At 45.1% G+C, this 25,525-nt stretch overlaps 1 protein-coding gene across 2 annotated transcripts in view; it reads left to right on the top strand.

Moving 5' to 3' along the window:
* Nucleotides 1–25,525, top strand: part of sema3b (sema domain, immunoglobulin domain (Ig), short basic domain, secreted, (semaphorin) 3B) — a 118,996-nt gene that overhangs the window by 36,307 nt on the left and 57,164 nt on the right. The window contains exon 1 of one of the 2 annotated variants that reach the window (XM_080763212.1): nt 20,696–21,700. The exons of the other annotated variant lie outside the window; for it this stretch is intronic. The gene's annotated coding sequence lies outside the window, so the exon portion shown is untranslated. Of the gene's footprint in view, nt 1–20,695; nt 21,701–25,525 lie in introns of those variants that run through there. 2 annotated transcript variants of the gene reach the window in all.

The raw sequence follows: 25,525 nt of genomic DNA, 5'->3' as shown, positions 1-25,525 counted from the left end.
GAATGAGGGTGTCACTGTCAGGCAGAAACTTTATATTTCCAGTTTATGTTTGGGTTTTTTAGGTGGAGGGAGAGAGAAACAAGAAGAACGATCGGACGACTTAAGAAACTAAGTCTGTGGTTTTTGAAAAATTATTTCATGTACCATCTTGTATATTTTGGGCCACTTTTAAGACCAGAAATAGGGTTCACCAACTACCAGGTTGTTCTTAAAATAGGCACAACACAGGGTTTCCGTAAACCGAAGTCCTTAAAATAGGTTTTAAAATGTGTGTGCAAAAGGGATGGAAAGAATTGTGGCCAGAGAGTGTGTTTATGCTCTGTGGAAGATTCAAAATTATAATAATTCCCTGACTCACACAGCCTCTGTGTTATATGCCAGTGAGCATGGGAGGACTGACGGAGAGGGAACGTCGCTAGATGGCCATCTAGTGTGGGGGTTCTAAACCTGTGGGTCAACCAGGGGGGCAGTCACACTTAACCAGGGGGGCAGTCAGACAGATATTTAACCAGGGGGGCAGTCACACATATTTAACCAGGGGGGCAGTCAGACAGATATTTAACCAGGGGGGCAGTCACACATATTTAACCAGGGGGGCAGTCAGACAGATATTTAACCAGGGGGGCAGTCAGACAGATATTCAACCAGGGGGGCAGTCAGACAGATATTTAACCAGGGGGGCAGTCACACAGATATTTAACCAGGGGGGCAGTCAGGCAGATATTTAACCAGGGGGGCAGTCAGACAGATATTTAACCAGGGGGGCAGTCAGACAGATATTTAACCAGGGGGGCAGTCAGACAGATATTTAACCAGGGGGGCAGTCAGACAGATATTTAACCAGGGGGGCAGTCACACAGATATTTAACCAGGGGGGCAGTCAGACAGATATTTAACCAGGGGGGCAGTCACACAGATATTTAACCAGGGGGGCAGTCAGACAGATATTTAACCAGGGGGGCAGTCACACAGATATTCAACCAGGGGGGCAGTCAGACAGATATTTAACCAGGGGGGCAGTCAGACAGATATTTAACCAGGGGGGCAGTCAGACAGATATTTAACCAGGGGGGCAGTCACACAGATATTTAACCAGGGGGGCAGTCAGACAGATATTTAACCAGGGGGGCAGTCAGACAGATATTTAACCAGGGGGGCAGTCAGACAGATATTTAACCAGGGGGGCAGTCAGACAGATATTTTGTGAAGCCACTAAGGAAATCGGGACTTCCTGAAAGTTCATATAATGGCCTGTTGTGGCGCAGTCATTGGGGCCCAAAAAAACCCATATCTCCATAGAGGTCCATGTATTTGGGCCCAACTTCACCTAGACTGTATTACCTTAATAAACATGGTCATGAATACTTTCTGCTTCCAGTCACCAGTTTAAAGTCTCATTTCTCATGTCATAATATTCTTTTTGGAAAATGATGGTCCCATTTATTAAAAAGATTACCATAAAGTTGCGTATGTTCTGAGGGGCGTGGCCACGGTTACAGTCTATGATCGGGAGCCACCCCCCATTCGAGTCAAAATAAAAACCAACGAAGAAGAAGGGGGGGAAGTCCCGCCTCGTTGTCTGGGCCAGCCAATGGCGATTTACAATTCAAGGACTGACTGGCTTCATCTTACGTCCATATCAGACCCGGAGAACGCTTTGTCCATATATTTTTTTACAGTCTATGGTTGCGACCCCTCGTGGGTCGCCATTATTATGATTTTTTTCTTAGTTTTTTTACTCATAGGCCTAATTCAATAGCCACTTTCTTTTTTTTTAAAGCAAATACAGAAGAGGCTATTGGAGAACCTGATTTGGATAGTGACACATGATCTGATGCAGGACAATATCACTATGACAGAAAGAGACAAGATGGGTCTGTTCCAAACCAAATACGTACTTGGTTGCCACACTCGTTCATTCGCTCCATAAATCCCATTGGAAGTGAGGGAATATGTTGTGAAATTCTAAGACTGGAATTGGGGGAAAGCTTTATTTTTTTACATTTTACACAATTTATCATAACATATCATTGCTGTCTGGAAGAAATCGTCTATATTTAAAACCACATCCTGTTAATGCTTGTCATTCGTTGAATATTTATATAAAACCCACACAGACAACCTGACGGCCCTATACTGTTTTATGGCGTATAAATGTTTTAAATTACTAAAATAGCAGACCTACAAGCTCACATACATTAGTAGTATGCGTATAGCTAGTAGAGCTGCTATTTTTGTTAATTTTGAACAAACGCTATAACACTATTTTTCGGCTCGGACACAGGGACACAGGGACACACCCAGGGACCCAGCCACACACACACACAGCTGTCTATACAGTAGGAGTGGTTGCACCACTCAAAAATAGTAGAGAGCTAGAGAGTCAGATAACACAATTACATAGTATAGCAGATGGGCAGACATTGGCCGGGAAGACACACGTCAACCAGGCAGCCAATAGCAGTAGACATAAAAGAGACAAAGTCCCCCCCCCCCCCCCCCCCACACTGTAGGTGCATGCATGTGCACATCTTGTTACCGGGGCAGACCGGGGGTTTTTCCAAATCACCCAAATCACTGAATGCTCCTTTAATGTTATTTAGATAACATGTTGTTTGGACAGATGCTACTACTGTAGGCTGATTGTTTACCTGGTATCTATAGTTTCTCTGAGGCATTACATTGTTCTCTATACGTGTTCTCTATGGCTGACTATTGTATACCCTGTTGTAAATAGAGTTCATGCTTACTCGGCTTCTTACAATCTCGCACTTGTAAGTCGCTGTGGTTAGGAGGACGGAGTGCCTGCTAAATGCCCAAATTGTAAATGTCGAGGGCAAAAAGACACGCTGACAGACGCTGAGAATAAATGATACATACACGGTCATAACCAGACACACAGTCAGACGCAGACTGTATATGTCCTGTGTGCATTCATCCGGTACGTGGTTTTTATTGCTAAGACAAAGGGTAGTTATGCTGACAGTAACAGCACTATGTCTTTAGCACATTTAGCATGGTCTCTGAATTATATATATGGAGCCATGTGTTCCATGTCATGCAGGTCTACTGTAAGTGCTTGTGGCTTTAATGTGCCCGCTGCGCTGAGAGGGTACAACTGCTTTTTCCATCTTCACCCCACTTTGGCTACAGATGAAAAAGGAAAATAGATTTGTTGGAAGGCGATATCAATTCCAGATACCGTGTGTGTGTGTGTGTGTGTGTGTGTGTGTGTGTGTGTGTGTGTGTGTGTGTGTGTGTGTGTGTGTGTGTGTGCGCGTGTGCGTGTTCACGTTAACGACAGCTGTTGCCTCTGTGATAAGAAGGTGATTTCCAATTTCCTTGACAACCCCAAATCACACTCAACCCCTGTAATTCAACTGTTAGAGAGAGTGTGTGTGTGTGTGTGTGTGTGTGTGTGTGTGTGTGTGTGTGTGTGTGTGTGTGTGTGTGTGTGTGTGTGTGTGTGTGTGTGTGTGTGTGTGTGTGTGTGTGTGTGTGTGTGTGTGTGTGTGTGTGTGTGTGTGTGTGTGTGTGTGTGTGTGTGTGTGTGTGCGGGCAAACTGTCTGGTTGGCATTTTGTCTGGAATTAATTTTTTCCCAAATAGCTTTGCCATTTGTTTGAGTGCTTCTGGACATGAAAGACCCATGCAGGCTTTATTCTTATAGGTGCGGCAGGTCTACAAAACTATTGCTAAACGTTTCAACCCAGCGGAGAAGATTACCATTCTATACTACACAGGCTTATGAAAACATTGGAAAGATATAGTTTAGCTTCCCCAAGATGACAGGATGCAACAAGGACTACTGCCATTGATGGTAAATTGGACAAATATTCAAGGAGTGTGTGCCTCTAGCTTTTTGGCAGCGTCCCTGACCTTCAGGCCGGCGGAGATAAAGTTCCAGTAGGTGTTTAGCTTCGGAAACACAGACGTTTTTATTTCCAGGGAGAAAATAAAAGTCTGGGGTCCACTTCAATTTGGCATACAGTAGCGCAAACGTCGCTCACTCTCTGCTGATTTCTGATCGTCTGCACCTTTGTTAAATTGACACACACACTCCTCTCTCTCTCTGTCGTTCTAATTAATTAGTCTCATGTCCAGCAGCTGTGCCTAGTTTATCCCGACGGATTCTGCCGGGAGCTGCCTATGCCTTTAAAAGCATAGGTGAGTTCCAGGCTTGTAGGTGTTTGACATCAGCTCCTTGACCTTGACTGGCCTTCATTCCTCCTTCGCACTAAACTCTATATACGTGATTGACTGGAGTCCCTCATGGCTGTATAGTTAGTGAATTTTCTGTTTTCGCTCGACATTAAATATCTTCGCTGAACATATATAGCCGATTGATTATCTCACAACGTGTTGCGACGCAAACATGTCGATCTGCTATATATTCTGCAAAGGTTTCCCCCCAGAATACAGATGCTGGGTTTCAACATCAAGCAAGTATAACATTGTGAATTCATAGGAAGGGTTCACATTGAGACATGAGCAAGGTAAAAGGAGCACATGACCCCTTGCGTCTTTCTATTCTGGCCATGTTAAAAATAGACGACTGTGTATTAGTTTAACTGGTTGATTTAATTAACTAGTTAAATTCTTTCCTGAATTGGAAACCGTGACGCATATTAATGCATTTGGGAGGAAACAATGGAAGCAGCGTACCGTAGCAGTGAGAGTGTACGCAGCCACCTGGATCCAAACCCCGGCCAAACCAAACCTCTGCCTCTCATCCAAAGGGGACTCCCGCCGTGGCCATGGGAGACATTAGTCTTCCTGGCAGCCTATCAGGCAGCTAAATGTACAGTGGGTGTGTATGTTTTGAATGTATCCACTAAGTGACCCCAATGGAACAGGACCCCCGAACCCTAGCAGTATAACTGTCATGAGTCCTTTCACTGAGTTACTGTACTCTGTCCATTAAGGCACATGCCGTACAGTACGCTATGAAGCTGCCTGTTAACTGAAATAACTTTTACTCTGTCCCGAAGAAGAGCTATTTGGAATAACACTTTTTTCTCTTTTTCCGCTTCTTGAATTGACAATGCATGGTTGAGTGTGTAACCAAGAGACTTGGCTCAGAGAATGGTCCACTTTAGAGTCTAGTTAGACAGCCGTAGGGCGGCTGTGGCTCAGGAGGTAGAGCAGGTCGTCCAATGATCCCTGGGACGGCGGTTCGAATCCCGCCTCCTCCTGTCCACATGTCGAAGTGTCCTTGGGCTAGACACTGAACCCCACATTGCCTCCAATGAGTCGGTCGGTGTGAGCTCGCCACCATCGGTGTATGAATGTGGGAAGTGAGGACGCTGGCGTCGACTGTTCGTTGCTTCACCTCCCAATGCATGAATGAATGAACCATTGTAAAGCGCTTTGAGCACTTGGAAAAGCGCTATAAAAATGCAATTCATTATTATTATTATTAGCATTTAGCAATGAGTGTCTGCTAAACGGAATCACTGTTGCACGTTGTTCATAATATCTGTGATAGACAGTGGGGTAACATGTTGTTCATAATATCTGTGATAGACAGTGGGGTAACATGTTGTTCATAATATCTGTGATAGACAGTGGGGTAACATGTTGTTCATAATATCTGTGATAGACAGTGGGGTAACATGTTGTTCATAATATCTGTGATAGACAGTGGGGTAACATGTTGTTCATAATATCTGTGATAGACAGTGGGGTAACGTTGTTCATAATATCTGTGATAGACAGTGGGGTAACATGTTGTTCATAATATCTGTGATAGACAGTGGGGTAACATGTTGTTCATAATATCTGTGATAGACAGTGGGGTAACATGTTGTTCATAATATCTGTGATAGACAGTGGGGTAACATGTTGTTCATAATATCTGTGATAGACAGTGGGGTAACGTTCATAATATCTGTGATAGACAGTGGGGTAACGTTGTTCATAATATCTGTGATAGACAGTGGGGTAACGTTGTTCATAATATCTGTGATAGACAGTGGGGTAACATGTTGTTCATAATATCTGTGATAGACAGTGGGGTAACGTTGTTCATAATATCTGTGATAGACAGTGGGGTAACGTTGTTCATAATATATGTGATAGACAGTGGGGTAACATGTTGTTCATAATATCTGTGATAGACAGTGGGGTAACATGTTGTTCATAATATCTGTGATAGACAGTGGGGTAACGTTGTTCATAATATCTGTGATAGACAGTGGGGTAATGTTCATAATATCTGTGATAGACAGTGGGGTAACGTTGTTCATAATATCTGTGATAGACAGTGGGGTAACGTTGTTCATAATATATACATAGACAGTGGGGTAACGTTGTTCATAATATCTGTGATAGTATGTTATACTTTAGCTCATGTTTATCCGTAAAGACAGACCGATTAATCGGACTGTCCAGCAGTAGTAAATACAGACGCAATTGGAGCAGCCTGTTGTGTTGACTCGGCTCATTAGTATTTTCACACAGATAAAATCAATGGTTGAAAATACCTACATCATGAAGCCCTCCCACCAACATGCTGTGGCTGCATGGAGCACGGTTAGGAAGTGTGCCGAAAATACACTAATGGGTTATTTTGGTTGCTGTGCTTATTTTGGTGTGTCGCCCACACCCCCCCAAAGCACCCCTCCAAACCAGGCAGTCGAGGCAGATGGCCGCCCCACCTGGAGCCACCACAGGTTCTGCTATAGGATTCCTCGTCATCATCGCCAAGCACTTGCTCACTGAGGAGTTGGACTGATTTGACTGATTGATTACTTGATTGATAGATACGTGTAGTGTAGTTTTTTTTTTCTTTCTCTGTGCCGTTGAAAAGAACAGTAAGTTAACTAGGCAAGAGACTAGTTAGAGAATGATCTATTCTAGAGGCTGGCCGTTTTAGATGCAGGATGAATTTATTTACCTAAGATATTTACCTAAGGGAGCATCTCTCTCTCTCTCTCTCTCTCTCTCTCTCTCTCTCTCTCTCTCTCCAGTCATCCCTCCTTTCTTCTCCTCCTCTGTGTGGTCTGCTCATCCACCTCTCTCAGTTCTCACTCACTCTTTAACTTCACTTCAATTACTTTTAATGGAGGGGATTTCTGTCCCTGCCAGACACAGACACACCACTCTGTTAGCACCGGAGGTGTGTGTGTGTGTGTGTGTGTGTGTGTGTGTGTGTGTGTGTGTGTGTGTGTGTGTGTGTGTGTGTGTGTGTGTGTGTGTGTGTGTGTGTGTGTGTGTGTGTGTGTGTGTGTGTGCGGGTGTGTGCGGGTGTTAACATGCACACATACTGTACATTGCTTGTGGAAAGCCCTACATTTAAAAGTGAAATCACAATCATGCTGGATTTTTAAAGCACTTTTTTTAACTGATCCTGCATTTCCGAGCATTCCTGATTGTTTGTGTGTGTGTGTGTGTGTGTGTGTGTGTGTGTGTGTGTGTGTGTGTGTGTTTATCACATGCAGGTATACAAGTATATTATTGTGTACATACATGCATTTTTACATACCTTTTGCCGGTTGTATTTTCGGCGAGTAACAATGTATAAATTCGGTTTTACTTTTTGATTGCAGCCATTTATGCGAGACTCTGCTGTCTGCTGTAGAATACATGTGAAGTAGTGCAGTGCTGTATGCATTAGTATACAGTGAGGTGAATAGATGTGAAGTAGTGCAGTGCTGTATGCATTAGTATACAGTGAGGTGAATAGATGTGAAGTAGTGCAGTGCTGTATGCATTAGTATACAGTGAGGTGAATACATGTGAAGTAGTGCAGTGCTGTATGCATTAGTATACAGTGAGGTGAATACATGTGAAGTAGTGCAGTGCTGTATGCATTAGTATACAGTGAGGTGAATACATGTAAAGTAGTGCAGTGCTGTATGCATTAGTATACAGTGAGGTGAATACATGTGAAGTAGTGCAGTGCTGTATGCATTAGTATACAGTGAGGTGAATAGATGTGAAGTAGTGCAGTGCTGTATGCATTAGTATACAGTGAGGTGAATACATGTGAAGTAGTGCAGTGCTGTATGCATTAGTATACAGTGAGGTGAATACATGTGAAGTAGTGCAGTGCTGTATGCATTAGTATACAGTGAGGTGAATACATGTGAAGTAGTGCAGTGCTGTATGCATTAGTATACAGTGAGGTGAATACATGTGAAGTAGTGCAGTGCTGTATGCATTAGTATACAGTGAGGTGAATACATGTGAAGTAGTGCAGTGCTGTATGCATTAGTATACAGTGAGGTGAATACATGTGAAGTACTGCAGTGCTGTATGCATTAGTATACAGTGAGGTGAATACATGTGAAGTAGTGCAGTGCTGTATGCATTAGTATACAGTGAGGTGAATACATGTGAAGTAGTGCAGTGCTGTATGCATTAGTATACAGTGAGGTGAATACATGTGAAGTAGTGCAGTGCTGTATGCATTAGTATACAGTGAGGTGAATACATGTGAAGTACTGCAGTGCTGTATGCATTAGTATACAGTGAGGTGAATACATGTGAAGTAGTGCAGTGCTGTATGCATTAGTATACAGTGAGGTGAATACATGTGAAGTACTGCAGTGCTGTATGCATTAGTATACAGTGAGGTGAATAGATGTGAAGTAGTGCAGTGCTGTATGCATTAGTATACAGTGAGGTGAATACATGTGAAGTAGTGCAGTGCTGTATGCATTAGTATACAGTGAGGTGAATACATGTGAAGTAGTGCAGTGCTGTATGCATTAGTATACAGTGAGGTGAATACATGTGAAGTAGTGCAGTGCTGTATGCATTAGTATACAGTGAGGTGAATACATGTGAAGTAGTGCAGTGCTGTATGCATTAGTATACAGTGAGGTGAATACATGTGAAGTAGTGCAGTGCTGTATGCATTAGTATACAGTGAGGTGAATACATGTGAAGTAGTGCAGTGCTGTATGCATTAGTATACAGTGAGGTGAATACATGTGAAGTAGTGCAGTGCTGTATGCATTAGTATACAGTGAGGTGAATACATGCTCTTCTACAGTGAGTGTAGTATTACTGCAGCTTTTGCACATATTTATTCCTTTGCAAATTAAACTTCACACTTGGTTTGGCTTCCACAGCAATATGTGACAAATCCACCGCAATATACACTACACCTCCCGCAGGGCAGTGCGTGCGTGCGGGCGGGCGTGCGTGTGTGTGTGTGTGTAATCCATGGTGGTTGCTGTGAGCAGTCTGTCTCTTTGGGTCAGTGCCCATCAAGATCAGGCATTGTTTTGCTGGGTTTGCTCTGCACTATGATACTACAACACAGCACAGCATTCCACTCCTGTGCGTGCGTGCGTGCGTGCGTGCGTGCGTGCGTGCGTGCGTGCGTGCGTGCGTGTGTGCGAGCCCCACGACATGAACAGAGAGAGACACTAGTGCAGCACCGTATACTCAGGCATGTCTCTCTCTTCCAGTCATCCTGGTTCTCCATACAGTACATCTGGCCAGCTCGTTGGTGCTTTGCGCTCCTGCCGCTGCGCCTTTCTGTATGTGGAGTACATCCATCCACATACGGTATATTAAAACACAATTTTGGCCTTGGACGTGTATACACGTCTTTACTAATCACACCGCAGGTGGCCTTTAGTACTGCACGTTGCCGTTCACTTCCTTGTTCACGGCTCAGAAACAATGGCTCGTATCTCCTAATCTAGGGAACTCTCCATGGTTTTGACCAGAGGGGCAATGTTCTGTCTTCCTTTCTGACTTTCAGCATGCCTCGTGTTTGGAATATTAACGCTTCTAGAGAGACATTAGCGTTACCAGCGCAGAGGTAAGAATGGAAGATGTCTCCCGCTTTTTTTTTTTTAGGGGGGGGGGGGGGGGACACGGAATGCGGGGCTTTTCAGAGTAAAATCTCCCATATCTGCTTGCATTCTATAGCGCTTATATTTTGAAAGATTTCCAAATTGTTAATGTGGGACGTCCTCGTGACCGGTGCCCGGTGTGTGTTGGTTCTCACGGCACTAATGTGCTGGCTGACAGCTCTGGCATGGTGTCTTTGGCAGTGCATGGTCCTGCTATAACCTCATTCTCATTTTCTGGCTCACCCTTGGCATTCCATCATATACACAGATTCTTGTTGGTAACATGTGTACTCTTGAAAGTTGCCGATCTACAGTACAAGGTCACATTGCGACACATTGTTGTTTGTAGATTACTATTTTCAAAATATTTGTATACAGTTGAAAACTGCATATTGAGTCATTTTTACTTTTGATACTTTAAGTACATTTTTATACCAATACTTCCTGGGCCATTACTTGTAACGGAGTATTTCTACATTACAGTATATTGATACTTTTACTTAAGTAAAAGATGTGAGTGGTACTGTATTTACCCCTGCACATGGCGTGCCTGCAGTGACATGTCTCGGTGCGGTCGCCCCCTGGGGGGACAATCACAAGCAGATGCGTCTGTGCAGGTGTGCAGATGCTTCAGAAACATGTTGACATTCTGTGTCCACAGAAAGCTGCCATGCAGCGCTACCGGTGTAGTGCTACCGGTGTACTGCTACCGGTGTAGTGCTACCGGTGTAGTGCTACCGGTGTACTGCTATCGGTGTAGTGCTACCGGTGTAGTGCTACCGGTGTACTGCTATCGGTGTAGTGCTACCGGTGTAGTGCTACCGGTGTAGTGCTACCGGTGTACTGCTATCGGTGTAGTGCTACCGGTGTAGTGCTACCGGTGTAGTGCTACCGGTGTACTGCTACCGGTGTAGTGCTACCGGTGTAGTGCTACCGGTGTACTGCTACCGGTGTAGTGCTATCGGTGTACTGCTACCGGTGTAGTGCTACCGGTGTAGTGCTACCGGTGTACTGCTACCGGTGTAGTGCTACCGGTGTACTGCTACCGGTGTAGTGCTACCGGTGTAGTGCTACCGGTGTACTGCTACCGGTGTAGTGCTACCGGTGTACTGCTACCGGTGTAGTGCTACCGGTGTAGTGCTACCGGTGTAGTGCTATCGGTGTACTGCTACCGGTGTAGTGCTACCGGTGTACTGCTACCGGTGTAGTGCTACCGGTGTACTGCTACCGGTGTAGTGCTACCGGTGTACTGCTACCGGTGTAGTGCTACCGGTGTACTGCTACCGGTGTAGTGCTACCGGTGTACTGCTACCGGTGTAGTGCTACCGGTGTACTGCTACCGGTGTACTGCTACCGGTGTACTGCTACCGGTGTACTGCTACCGGTGTAGTGCTACCGGTGTACTGCTACCGGTGTAGTGCTACCGGTGTACTGCTACCGGTGTAGTGCTACCGGTGTAGTGCTACCGGTGTACTGCTACCGGTGTAGTGCTACCGGTGTAGTGCTACCGGTGTACTGCTACCGGTGTAGTGCTACCGGTGTACTGCTACCGGTGTACTGCTACCGGTGTAGTGCTACCGGTGTACTGCTACCGGTGTACTGCTACCGCTACCGGTGTATTGCTACCGCTACCGGTGTACTGCTACCGGTTGCATTTTTTTTCTTTTCGTGAAAATGTGGCACAAATCTTTCATACAGTATATATATTCTTTCACAGCGAACGTTTCTAACTCAAATCTTTGCTTCTGAGGGGAACCGCTGACATAGAAATATACAGTAGGTATGTTAGAAGACTGTTTTTTTTATTTCAGGCCTAAATGGGTTAAAAACATTAGAAAAATGCAATGTGAGGCGCAAGAGAGGAGCGATACATCATGCAGAGCATATTAGGAACGTTTTGCGAAATGAAACAAATAATCAAAAAATAAACGATTGGCATGAAATTATCCCCATCAAATATAAAGAATCAGCGCCAGACAGTCAGTCACATTACTAAGTGACCATAACATAACCTATAAGTCAAATAATGGTTCTGGACGTTTCCGCCCCCAAAATTGACAGTATGCTATACTGTATATATCGTAATGCTCAGCAGTTTGTAACAATTCTTGGTATACTGATCTAATAATTAATGTGATGCCTTATTAAAAAGAAACAGAAAAAACAACAAATTCAAAACAAATATTCACAAATAGGATTGCACTTATACATTTGATGCAATTTGAATGCACATAATGGCCCCCGGCCCCCAAGAGAGAACACATGCAACTGGCTGGATGCAAAGCGTTCCCTCTGACTAACTGCCTCACCAGATCTAAAGCCTGGAGCTTCGTGTGGTTCCTGGCGACGAGCATATAGAGCCAGCTGGAGATGGAAAAAATGAGCTGACCGGAAATTCTGTGCACCCATGCAACGCACACGCTCTTCTCTGACCACGGTCACCACACAACACTACAGAACATGGACGTGCAGAGAGTGTTAGAGAGGAAGGGGCACTTTTGGACAAAAATAGCGAAAATAGCAGATCTACAAGCTCACAACGCGTCGCAGAGAGCTTGTAGATCTGCTAATTTCTGGGCTCAACCGAGGCACTCTTTAGCTAGTGGAGATGCGGTGTAACGACCTGGATTTCTAAACAAATTTGTTCAACGCAAAATGCTGCGTTCAAGTTCACGACACTGAACTTCAAGTTCACGACACTCAGCTTTCAGGAATTCTCCTGAAAGCTGCCTTCCGGTATGGCATGGAAAGGAGCGTCATTTCCATTTCTTTCACCATAGTAAATGCTCCATTCATGGTCTGGAGAGGGCAGTTGTTTTACAGACTTGATGTGTGCACATGCCTGCTACAGAACAGTCCAGCAAATCCCAAAGGGGAGAAGCTGTTACGCTATACAGGGTAGTCTCGCATAGCCAGCAGACGATCGGATATCTCTGCCATGTCTCGATCTGTCTACCAATACATTTAATACGTTTAATACATTCTGGATACATTTAAATGTGTTGTATCATATGGGATTGGAACGCCCGGGGAAGTCAACCCGGTGACGAAAGAAAATCCAATTAAGTTGAGCTGAAATGGTATTTCGTCAATTATCTCATTTCCGTTTTGTGATATATTTCCAAGTGAAACAGGATGACGTTGAGAGAGGAGAGCAGTGCAAATGGCAGCGATGAGAGCCGGGTTTGAACCGCAGGGGAACATCCACACAGGTGTGCAGATGTGCGCCCCACATGCGTTACAGAAACGGTAGTGTACTCTGTGTGAGGTATGAGGTTTAAAGCTGTAGTTTACTGTAGGTGATTTCCCTGCTCTTTGATCTGTCCTGTAATCTACTGTAGTTGTGCCATTCTGCACAGGATATAATCCTGATGTATACAGTTCAGATTCATTTGGTTACACTTGTGCACGTGAATTAACACTTTAAAACTGTGTGTTCTGCTGCATCTCCCTGCACGCACGCATGCACGCACCTGTGTGTGTGTGTGTGTGTGTGTGTGTGTGTGTGTGTGTGTGTGTGTGTGAGTGTGTGTGTGAGTGTGAGTGTGAGTGTGTGTGTGTGTGTGTGTACGTGCGTGTGTGCGTGCGTGCGTGCGGAAGAGAAGGAGATAGAGGGAGAATGTGGTCATGTTGCAAGGTGTTATAATCTACTCTCTGACCTTCTAAACCTGCACATGTGAGTGTGTGTGTGTGTGTGTGTGTGTGTGTGTGTGTGTGTGTGTGTGTGTGTGTGTGTGTGCGGCGTGTGTGTGCATGTGTGTGATCAAGGGAGAGTCTGTAACTAAGCCATGATTATGTTTCAAGGTGGTCTGATCCACTCAATGACCCTCCGAACCTGCACCCTGTGCGTGCGTTTGTGTGTGTGCGTGCGTGTGTGTGTGTGCGTGCGTGCGTGCGTGCTTGCATGCATGCGTGAGTTTGTGCGTATGTAAAGCCTGAAGTTGTAAATATTCTGCTTCCCAGCCTTCCGGCAGCTTCTTCCATCTCTCTTCTGTTCTGTCCCTCCTTTTCTTTCTCGGTGTGATCACATCAAAGTACATAAGCAGGATTATTGGTGTGTGTGTCCCATGAGCCCACAGGACCCCCCCCCCACACAACACACACACACACACACTCACACTCACACACACACACACACACACACACACACACACACACACACACACACACACACACACACACACACTCACACACACACACACACACACACACACTCACACTCACACTCACACTCACACTCACTTTTTTTTTTAATTGACAATCTTGAGCATACAGTTTGTCTACTTTTGCTTTTATTGAATTTTATTGAAATACTGAAATGTAACAGTATGTCGTTTCCAGTTTCCACCCGACGGCAACGATATCCTTTCTCATCCTGTCTTCTTTCCCTCCGTCTTCATTCAATTCAATTCAATTCAATTCAATTCAATTCAATTCAATTCAATTCAATTCAATTCAATTCAATTCAATTCAATTCAATTCAATTCAATTCAATTCAATTCAATTCAATTCAATTCAATTCAATTCAATTCAATTTAATTCAATTTTCTCTCTCTGTCTGTCTATCTATCTATCTATCTATCTATCTATCTATCTATCTATCTATCTATCTATCTATCTATCTATCTATCTATCTATCTATCTATCTATCTACACTCTTTCACACTCCCTCATTTCCTTGCACTCCCACACTCTGACCCACCCCCCCCGCCCCCCCCCCCCCCGCCCTGTGGGGCCCCTGTAATCCCTGCAGTGTTGGAGGTCAGAGGTCAGGGGGAGTGGCATGGCTGACCCCTCAGGACACTATAGCCTGAGACTCACACACCTTTGCATTTGTGTCATATCACCACGAACACACGCACGCGCGCACACACACACACACACACACACACACACACACACACACACACACACATACACACACATGTGCGTGCATGTATACACGCGCACAGTATACACATGAGCAACAAAAAGAGAAGAGATGCAGATCCCTGTAGATTGTATTTTACCATATTAAAATTGTTTGTGATTTAGGCTACCAGCTACAAGTCATCTCGATGACATTTCAAGCTGCTAATTCTATAGGCGTGGCATCTGCACATGACTGTTTGCATTCCAGTTTGCAGAGCAGATGCTATCAAGTGAACATGGTTTTACTGACAGCAGGTGGTAACTTAGGTACACACAAAAGTTGGATTAACGCAAATATTTGCCATAGCTCGGCCCTGCATGCTAGTCTCTCTTTTCTAAAAATGCTCTATATACCATACAGTAGTTTGTAATACAATATAGGAGAGCTGAAATGGAAATGGCATATAGGGGCTGAGCCTGATACATGCTCACATCATACATTGAGAGGAAAGCTTGTAGGTTTTAGAAAATCTCTGCAAATCTCTGCATTACAATATGATACGAATGATGTTGAATTAATCTCCTTGTATCCATCGATTCTGTCAATCCCAATTCCCCATTCCAAAAAAGTATTTTCTAATCCATCATATGGATTATAAATATTTAGAAACGGACAGTATTAATGCAGACCGTGTGAATCGGGCCTTTTCACTGGGCGCTGCATGCATGGCTGCTATACTTTACAAACTGGTTGGAAGTGTGAATTAAACGGCTGTTTATTCAGTCGCCTTGCGGATCATTAAAAGCTACTGCTTGCTCTCTCATAAAGCGACTTGGTCCCACCTGTAAGGAACCCAAGACCCTTGTTGTTATTGTAACTGGCTTATAGATTAGAGAATATTTGCCATAGCTGAAGGTTTGTATAGCCTCCGGAGTGTTTGGTGCAATGGTACTTTCAAACAACAGTGTATTTATTAACAAACTGATCTAATGTGTGTGTGTGTGTGTGTGTGTGTGTGTGTGTGTGTGTGTGTGTGTGTGTGTGTGTGTGTGTGTGTGTGTGTGTGTGTGTGTGTGTGTGTGTGTGTGTGTGTGTGTGTGTGTGTGTGTGGTCACACTGTGGTCCCATACAGCTGAGCCGTAGGTGTAACTGCATGGCACATTACATTAAGCCTAATCTCCTTATCACACCAATCAGCTCAGCTTTGATAATGTGAGAGTGACACATGACATGTGTCAAGTGACACATGCTGTATAGTTACCGGTATGTCATCAGCCGCGGACTGCCATCTGAAAAACAATTGTCCGGGAGGACACCCCGATGCGCCCATACAATATTTCTGTTCTCGAACATATTCCAAATGCGGAATGTGTGGGTTTTGAGTGTGGTTTTGAACTAGGGGAGGGAGGTAGCATTGTTGATATGGTTGGGCAGTGCATTCCACAGGGAGGTGGCATTGTTGATATGGTTGGGCAGTGCATTCCACAGGGAGGTGGCATTGTTGATATGGTTGGGCAGTGCATTCCACAGGGAGGTGGCATTGTTGATATGGTTGGGCAGTGCATTCCACAGGGAGGTGGCATTGTTGATATGGTTGGGCAGTGCATTCCACAGGGAGGTGGTATTGTTGATATGGTTGGGCAGTGCATTCCACAGGGAGGTGGCATTGTTGATATGGTTGGGCAGTGCATTCCACAGGGAGGTGGCATTGTTGATATGGTTGGGCAGTGCATTCCACAGGGAGGTGGCATTGTTGATATGGTTGGGCAGTGCATTCCACAGGGAGGTGGTATTGTTGATATGGTTGGGCAGTGCATTCCACAGGGAGGTGGCATTGTTGATATGGTTGGGCAGTGCATTCCACAGGGAGAAAAGACACGCGCCAACAGTCGTCAGGATCGGGAGTTGAACCCGCGACACGCCGTCAGGCTTTTACTATATTGACAATTAATTTGATTATTATTAATTGATTGTCTTATACTGTATATGTTCAGTTCAGTAAAATAGTGCTGTTTCAAAAATGAGGCCCGACACAAAGTTTGAGGGGAGTTGACCACACTCTAGACTAGAGATCCAAGAAACATTTTTGTCAGAATAGGAACTAACTTGTGAGCAAATCTTTTATAAAATGTGACCAGAAGGCCACCATCATTGCCTACTCTGCATAGCAGTTATTACATGGATTTGTGTTGGTTTCTTCGTGCGTGCGTGCGTGCGTGCGTGTGTGTGTTGTTTTTGTTTTATCTCTTGTCATTTGTTACTCTGTTTGTGTCTCTACATTTATATCTGAATATGTGTTAAAAAATGTAAAATAATGTAATAAACAGAACGTAAAAGGATAGCGTTGTTTCCAACGTGGTCTCACAACAGAAGTATCTTAAGATCCTACGTTTGGTTCACTGTTTTTGAAACAATGAAACAAAAGACTCGGACTGACTACTTAAATGCTATTGGGTGATGGAGCCCTTATCTGTTTGAATAGCAGAGGTGCTGTGTTAAGACAAAAGGCCATTGTAAGACGTGACAGTGGCAACTCTACAGGCCATAAAGACATCAGACTGCTTTACAACAGGCTAGTCAGTGGGGGGGTGTGGTCAATGGCTCTCTCTGTCTCTCACACCAGTGTTGCCAGATTTCACGATAGAAATAAAGTGATCAGGTCTTTGAACACAAGCTCCGACTAGGCCTCTTGAAAAATGCTTGAATAAAAAGTACACAACACTTGTATGGGGGGTCCGCAGACTAATGCACATTTTGGGGGTCTTTATGCCATTGAGAACCACTGCATCAGGGAGGAGTGTGTGTGTGTGTGTGTGTGTGTGTGTGTGTGTGTGTGTGTGTGTGTGTGTGTGTGTGTGTGTGTGTGTGTGTGTGTGTGTGTGTGTGTGTGTGTGTGTGTGTGTGTGTGTGTGTGTGTGTGTGTGTGTGTGTGTGTGTGTGTGTGTGTGTGTGTGTGTTACACATCATCATCATCATCATTTTTCGACCGCGGTCGAGATCATGGATTTCACAATGCCTTCATTGCCATCCCCAGTTCCTGCTTACATATAATCATGCTAAACATGAAGGCGAATGCATCGTATGGATCAATACATGACAGCAAGCTGTAGTACATGAGAGCATACCTACACACACACAAACGCATTCCTACACACACACACACACACACACACACACACACACACACACACACACACACACACACACACACACACACACTCAGTCGCCAAGCCCCAAACTCTCTCTCCATGGTGGAGATGGTGTTCCCATAGAGACACACACAGGTCAGAGGTCACACACTAGGCACACTAGGGGGCTCACTGGAGCGTGAGTGTGTGTGTGTGTGTGTGTGTGTGTGTGTGTGTGTGTGTGTGTGTGTGTGTGTGAGTGTGAGTATGCGCGTGCGTGTGCGTGCGGGGTGCACGCTTGCATTTACGTGTGGGAGAGAAAGAGAGAAACCATCGTTTTGGTCTTCATTCCATTAGAGGCAGGGCTGTGCCTGGCAACACTAGCTGCCACGCACACGCAAGTATTACAAGTATCACACTTACACATGGATATATTTTAAAACATGGCCTATAATCACGTTGACTGAATCGCTTGTCATACTATGATGAAATCGACCCTCTGAAATTACAACAAACAACTCAACTTCACCTTCATTGTTTTAGACTTACATTTTTTACAGGTGTAAATGATAGATGTTACTTAATATCGGTCACTTGTTTACATGTTTTTTTATATTCTTAATGCACGGCCACACCACAACTTTATTCTACCTATATGACGGTGGATTCTGCTAAGTAATGCAGTGGTTTTCAGCCCTTTTCATATCAAGGACCATTATTTATTGGTCATTTGTGCCACGGACCACCATGACATTTAGCCTCTCAGGCCCAAAACTGAAGAATGTTATATCGTTGGCTTTTGTCCACAATTCCATGCTGTTGGCAAATGTTGATCAAAGTAACAATTATTATACATATTATTACTCTGTAGACTCTGTAAATTAAGTAGGCCTTAATGCAGATGTTTAACAATAATGTAACTCTTGAAACATTTAACGGGTCCATTTGGTTTCATTTGACGCTCTCAAGAGTTAAAAGATCTATAAGGGTCCAAATTTTGGTTACCAACTCTCATCTTTTAGTTGGGGACAACCCCATGGAACCCCCTCAAGGACCACTGGTGGTCCCCGGACCACTGGTTGAAACCCACTGTGCTATTGCATTTCAATGAGAATGGTTTGCTGCCATTCCCCCCCCCAAAAAAACGCTCCATTCCGAAATGCATTGGCAGGTAGAATAAAAGTGGTGTGAGCGTGCCCCTAGAGGGTTTGTTTTTATTGACCACAAAATGTTAATGTTATTTGGATAGTACGTTGTTTACACAGATGCTACAGTCATTGTTTACTTGGTATCCTTAGCTGGTTTCTTTGAGGGATTACATTGTTGTCTCTGCGCTCCACTTGTGTGACTATTTATTTTGTTGTTTGCTGACGAGAGTTCTGCTCATCCTGATCTCGCACTTGTAAGTCGTTTCGAATAAGAGCATCTAAATGAATTGAATACATTAGAACTTTTTGTTTTTGCTTACATGGCTTAAACCCGACTCTTATTGCGATAGTGATGTCACGGACGGAGCGTGTTTGTGTCGGTTATGAATAGCTGACCCAGTGTTAAACTCAGATGCAGAATGTGTACAGCAGCAGGCATGAGGTAAGCCCTCATGTTGTGTAAATGTATGCCAATTAGCCGCTACTGTATACCGCGTCTTATCAGCTCCGCTGTCCACACGACCACAGGGATACTGTAATCTGCTCATCTCTCGCTGCACACTCAAACCTGCAGTGTCAATTTAACTCAGCAATGGATAGAAGTGACGCTGACGATTCTACTGTACTCCATACTTTACTGTACTCAAATTCAAATCATTTTTTAAAGGGGGAAATTATTTAATTACATTAAATATTGTGCCCACCACACCTTTTTGTCTTGAGAGCCACTTTCAAAATGACCAGCATAGAAATCCATGTCGTACACCCGCATCTCCACTAGCTAAAGGATACTGGGTTACGCCCCGAAAATAGCTGATCGAGCTTGTAGATCTGCTATTTTTGCTATTGTTGTCCAAAAGTGCCCTCTTATTAACGGGATGTCAGCCGCTGCCCCTCTAACAGTCTCTGTCTCTGCTCGTTGCTGTGTGATCTTGATCCAAGCTAGGAAGCTGTCCCTGACTCCCTGCTATCTAAATAGAAACACAATGTGTGAGTGATCCTGATCTGCAGGTCAGTGTATGGTTTCAATAGAGCCCAATTTAAGCCATGTACCACTTCATCACGTCACCACCGGCCCAGATAGAGCCACGTCTGCACCGGAGACACGCATGCATGCATGCGTGTCTCCGGTGCACAAACACGCACGCACGCACAAACAACTAAAATACAGTAAAGCCAGAGAGCTTGTGTGTGTGTGTGTGTGTGTGTGTGTGTGTGTGTGTGTGTGTGTGTGTGTGTGTGTGTGTGTGTGTGTGTGTGTGTGCACTGTGTGCGAGAGAGAGAGAGAGAGAGAAAGAGTATGAGGGGGACCAGTACACAGTTAATTTCACCTTGACAGTTCTAAAGTTACGGGCAGAAGAGAGAGAGAGGGAGCGGGAGGACAGACAGACAGACAGAATGTCAGACAGACTGTCAGACAGACAGACAGACAGACAGACAGACAGACAGACAGACAGACAGACAGACTGTCAGACTGTCAGACTGTCAGACAGACAGACAGAGAGATCCGAACCATTCAGTTCCCCATCTCTTTCCATTCCCCACATCTTTCCTCCCACCTTTCCTCTCCTCATACCCCACCCCCGATACCCCTCCCCTTCCCTCCCACTCTCTCTCTTCTCCTCCCTCTCTCTTGCACACACACACACACACACGCACACACACTCTCTCTCTCGAGCTCTCTGTCTCCACTCTTGAATTAAGTCCATTATTCCTGCCTGTGTGTTTTCCCCTCTGAGCGCTGCCTTCTACTCCTAGCTCTCTGCACAGTTGACTTTGCATAGTGGCGCTGTAACTGACACAGTGACACAGCAAGCCGTTCACAGGAGCTGGTGTGTGTGTGCGTGTGTATTTCAGAAGAGTTTTGTCTTTTGTGTGTGTTTTTTCCTAAGTGGAGCCAGAGTGTGTGTGTGACGGTTGAGTCCAGCGCAGCTGACTAGACAGAGAGGACTCTCGCTGCGGGCTCGTTTGAACTCGCAGAACACCGGCTGCTGATGTGGAACTCTGTGGACCTTTTTTTTGCCCTGAAGTGAAGTGAGACTTTGTTTGGACTGGTCTGTCTCTCTGTCCCCCGGAGCCCTCAGGCACAGTTTCTCACCACTGGAATTATTGGAAGTGCAGGAATTAGAGGTTTCCTTTTTCCTCCACCTTTCTTTTTTTCTTTTTACAGCTCATTTAAGACTTTTCGCCTGCCTTGACAGGTGGTGGTGATTGGTCACACGTACGCTCACAGTGTCCTGACTCCTGACTGAGAGACATTCCGCTTCACTTTTACCTCCATGGATTCTTCCGAAGTTGTTTTGTAGCCCTATTTACTGGATTTTGGTGTGCCTGTACGTCACTTTGGATGCAGATTTCATCAGACATGCCTGAGTCTAAGAATGGGTGTTTTGTGGGCACATAGCACTGCATCTGTGAGTGTGTGAGTGTGTGTGTGTGTGAGTGAGTGTACACGCGTATGCGTGTGTTAATGCATGTGTGTGCGCGTGTGTGACTGTGTGTGTGTGTGTGTGTGTGTGTGCGTGCACTCGTGTGCATGTGTGTGTGTGTCGTATGGGTGTGCTTTAAAGCAGTAACAGAAAAACAAACAAACAAACAAACAGAGGAACTTGAGATCCATATGGTTTGCCTTCCGTCCCATGATGGACATTCTGTGATACGCAGAAATAAAGTGGCTGTAGTCGGACACTGATCCCGAATACGGAACGCTTGGAACTCCTTTGGAATGTATTGTCGCCCTGGAGACACAATAGGAGCGGTGAGTTGACTTATTTCTTCTCATGGCAGATGGAGATCATCTCACTTTCTAATTATATCCTATATATTCTATTATTTTCATGTCAAGGACCCCCAAATTGACACTAATTAGCCCACGGACCCCCATTTGAAAAGATAAGCCAGGGACCCCCATAAGAGAAGATTTTTACAGCTCTAGCAGTGATTCTCAACCCATTTTCAAGGACCCTCAGTTTGACGTGCATTAGTCTACAGACCCCCCATTTAATGGCATTTTCTATCTCTGGGACCCCCAATTTATATTGTAAAATCAATGTTAATTTAACGCTGAGAGTGTACGGGTCCATTTGTACACTCTCAGAGTTACAGACCCATAGGGTCCATTTGGTTACAAACTATCTGGGGTCCCCTAGCTGGAACTCCCTCAAGGACCCCTGGGAACCACTGCTGTAAGCCAAGGGCAAGTGCACGGGACTGAAGTAATTCACAAATGAGTCCATGCACTGAAAGAGCATATTTGGAGAGTATGAAATCAACAATAATATTGAATGAACTAAAATACTTCAGTCAGTCAGTATCATGTACAGAGAGTTGTCTTCCTCACACAATCACATCAAGAGAGTAATGTAAAAATGTAATAGTCTATGTGTAAAAAGAAAACTGTAATCTCATCTTCATGCCACAGTCCAAAAAATATCTAAATCAGTCCGAATGCTCGTTTGTAGTCTGTATAGATATAGACCGCTGTAGTATCAGCTCTGGTCTCAGGTGTTTAGATAGCCTATAGGCTATACTGTAGTAAGCCTAAATGTCTTTCTGAACGCATGGATTCCCTCTTTAAGATACGGCAGTGAACGGCGTCTTTTATCTATCCTGCAACGCAGGATTCATTTAGCCATTTGTAACTATTGAGAATACAATCCTCTAGACGTGTAGTGTGTATACTGTGAGAGTTACATTGAGACAGAGGATATCAGTGTTTATTGCCTGTCTTTCGTATGGTGGTATAGTGGAGTTAAGTGTTTATTGTCTGTCTTTCGTACGGTGGTATAGTGGAGTTAAGTGTTTATTGTCTGTCTTTCGTACGGTGGTATAGTGGAGTTAAGTGTTTATTGTCTGTCTTTCGTACGGTGGTATAGTGGAGTTAAGTGTCTTTCGTACGGTGGTATAGTGGAGTTAAGTGTCTTTCGTACGGTGGTATAGTGGAGTTAAGTGTCTTTCGTACGGTGGTATAGTGGAGTTAAGTGTCTTTCGTACGGTGGTATAATGGAGTTAAGTGTTTATTGTCTGTCTTTCGTATGGTGGTATAGTGGAGTTAAGTGTCTTTCGTACGGTGGTATAGTGGAGTTAAGTGTCTTTCGTACGGTGGTATAGTGGAGTTAAGTGTCTTTCGTACGGTGGTATAGTGGAGTTAAGTGTCTTTCGTACGGTGGTATAGTGGAGTTAAGTGACTTGGACACCGTGGAGAGGCAGTAGCAGTGATGGAAAGTACATTTAAAGTGGAGAGTGCATTTCCTTACGTGCTGTAAGTAGCCAGTGCCTGTTGGGACAGTGTCTAGCCAGTGTCTCTCTGTTGGGACAGTGTCCAGCCAGTGTCTCTCTGTTGGGACAGTGTCCAGCCAGGGTCTCTCTGTTGGGACAGTGTCTAGCAGGACCCTGAGCAGTGTCTCTCTGTTGGGACAGTGTCTAGCCAGTGTCTCTCTGTTGGGACAGTGTCCAGCCAGTGTCTCTCTGTTGGGACAGTGTCTAGCAGGACCCTGAGCAGTGTCTCTCTGTTGGGACAGTGTCTAGCCAGTGTCTCTCTGTTGGGACAGTGTCCAGCCAGTGTCTCTCTGTTGGGACAGTGTCCAGCCAGTGTCTCTCTGTTGGGACAGTGTCTAGCCAGTGTCTCTCTGTTGGGACAGTGTCTAGCCAGTGTCTCTCTGTTGGGACAGTGTCTAGCCAGTGTCTCTCTGTTGGGACAGTGTCCAGCCAGTGTCTCTCTGTTGGGACAGTGTCTAGCCAGTGCCTGTTGGGACAGTGTCTAGCCAGTGTCTCTCTGTTGGGACAGTGTCTAGCCAGTGTCTCTCTGTTGGGACAGTGTCCAGCCAGTGTCTCTCTGTTGGGACAGTGTCTAGCCAGGGGACTAGAGCAGTGTCTCTCTGTTGGGACAGTGTCCAGTCAGGACAGTGTCCAGTCAGGACAGTGTCCAGTCAGGACAATGTCCAGTCAGGACAGTGTCCAGTCAGGACAGTGTCCAGTCAGGACAGTGTCCAGCCAGGGGACTAGAGTCATGTGTTTAAGATCTGTTAGATTTTTCATATATTACTCCTACTCATTTTGTCCAAACATCACACATGCTATTAGCCTGGTGGAGACCTGGGGCACTTTTTCTGGTTCGGTCTCGTTCTCTCTCTCTCTCTCGCTCTCGCCGTTTGTCCTAAGCTCTCTTTTTGCCTCTGATTCTCTGTCTCTCTTTCGTTGGTCTGGTTAGAAGCCTGTGGTTCCCCCCCCCCTAAAGCTCTTACATAACACCCTGCTCTCTTTATTGCATTGTTCTTATTATTGTTTTTATTATTTATGATGATAAAGCCCTTGGCAAAGTTGGCAGTACTTGTCATTGAGTCAGGAAATCCGCACGGGACCCATGCAGCATTGGGGGAGCGGGGGTCTTTGTATTGCCAGTATAGGTCTTAATTATAACACCTTCCCTGCAGCACACACACACACACACACACACACACACACACACACACACACACACACACACACACACACACACACACACAGTGGAAGCTCTCGGGCTTTACTGTATTTTAGCGCACACACGCACGCACTAAACTTTAATTATGAATCGTGTTAACATGAATCACTTTTAATTACAATCCTCATCCTTGTTGCATGCAGGTAATATTTCTCATCTCCATGGAGTCCATGTTCTTACAACCTCAGCAACGCACGGCTCTCATTTAGCCCAAGCGGAGAGAGAGGACCACGCAGTAGGATTTGGGGGCTTTCAGCTCTCCGTGTGCCTTTTAAGCCTGCTCTCTCTCTCTCTCTCTCTCTCTCTCTCTCTCTCTCTCTCTCTCTCTCTCCCTCCCATTCCCATAACGTTTCCATTAGGGGCCGTTCAACATGCATGCTATTGGGGATGATTTAGCCTGATTGAGAAGTACTAGCTGTGGGTTAGCGGGCTGGCAGTGCTTCTGATCCGACATCCATGCAGGGCCAGATGGCACTTTACCAGCTACCAGCGGGATGGAATCACCTCCCCGGCTCCTTCCTTCTCTCTGTGTGTGTGTGTGTGTGTGCGCAAATATGTTTCATACTGAGCCAGCCTCTCTGTCTCTGCCTCTCTTTCACCTCAACATGCCCCGTTCTCTCTCTCTCTCTCTCTCTCTCTCTCTCTCTCTCTCTCTCTCTCTCTACTGTATATCTCATCTCTGTCCCATTCCACGTCTGTCCCACACTCTCTATGATTACACACAGGCAAACGGCACATGCCATACACACACACACACACACACACACACACACACACACACACACACACACACACACACACACACACACACACACACACACACACACACACTGTCCATTATCACCTCTGGATCGCTCGTCTCTCTCTCTCTCTCGTGCCCCTCCCCACTTCTTAAATCCCGTCCTTTCTCCTCCTCCACTCTCTCTCTCATGAAGAAAGGAGTAAATGCCACTAATTACCTGCTGTGTGTTAAAGCTCCTCACATGAGGAGGTCACTGGCTCTTTGTTGTCTCACCCCACTGTTCCCCTCCTTCCTCTTCCTCTTCCTCTTCCTCTTCCTCTTCCTCTTCCTCTTCCTCTTCCTCTTCCTCTTCCTCTTCCTCT

The sequence above is a fragment of the Protomyctophum bolini genome (genome assembly GCF_963924005.1).
Source record: "Protomyctophum bolini genome assembly, chromosome: 5".
Classification (NCBI taxonomy): domain Eukaryota; kingdom Metazoa; phylum Chordata; class Actinopteri; order Myctophiformes; family Myctophidae; genus Protomyctophum; species Protomyctophum bolini.
This window is presented reverse-complemented; position numbering and strand designations above follow the sequence as displayed.